Below are 902 nucleotides of genomic sequence, written 5' to 3'. Positions count from 1 at the left end.
GAATAACATCATATGGATTAGAAACTGAGGAGCGGGGGGGGGGGGGGGGTGAGCTTCTATCTTCTATCTTCTATCTCTACCTAATGTGACAAACATGCTGGTTGCACCAAAAGGTAAATAGAGTTGATGTTCTCATTGTCTCTGATACTCAGGATATGAGCTGCTGCATGTCAGAAAATAAGCTATTTCTTTTTTGCATTGCCCTTCAACTTATTTATTGATGCACTGAACATGGAGGGGGGGGGGGGATCCAAACACAAAGTAAGGAACATAATTTATGCATCTTTTGAAATACTCAACAAAAGATATTCCCAAAATGCTGTAAACCAAGTCAGACTGTACAACTTCAAATAGTCATTTTCACATTATGAATTGAGATAAGAGGGAACATGTGTTCATGCCGGGCCATCATGAATAAGAAACGCTTAGTTTTATGAATGAGATGTCAGACATGAAAAATGCAGGCCCCATCCCACAGCAGCAAGTATCAACTTATCTTAGACTTGACGTTACATTTTTACAAGTAACCCAAAGAAGGAATAAACAAGAAAAAACAGTTTCAAAGATAATTCTATCATGCACACTGCTCATTGTAAGGGGAAGCACAATCTGGCAACCCAGAGTCAATTTTTCTTTGAGAAATAGACTCTGGGAGGGACAGCCCTACCGTTTACCCCGGCTTCCTGTACAGCGCGCCTCTCCTGCCACCGTCACTTCCTTTTCCGCGTCCGTGCTCCACCGTTTACAGTCTAAATAGCAACTCGCACCGCGACTTTCCAGTCATTTTCCACTGTCGACGTGAGACGAGTTTGACGTCTTCTATGCAGTGTGTTCATGCGTTAACCTTATTAGTCAATTGCCGACGCGGACGCGGAAAAGGAAAGCGGAAGTGACGGAAAAGC

The sequence above is a fragment of the Poromitra crassiceps genome (assembly GCF_964638095.1).
Source record: "Poromitra crassiceps genome assembly, chromosome: 11".
Classification (NCBI taxonomy): Eukaryota; Metazoa; Chordata; class Actinopteri; order Beryciformes; family Melamphaidae; genus Poromitra; species Poromitra crassiceps.
The sequence above is the reverse complement of the archived record's forward strand: the minus strand, read 5'-3'. Positions refer to the sequence as shown.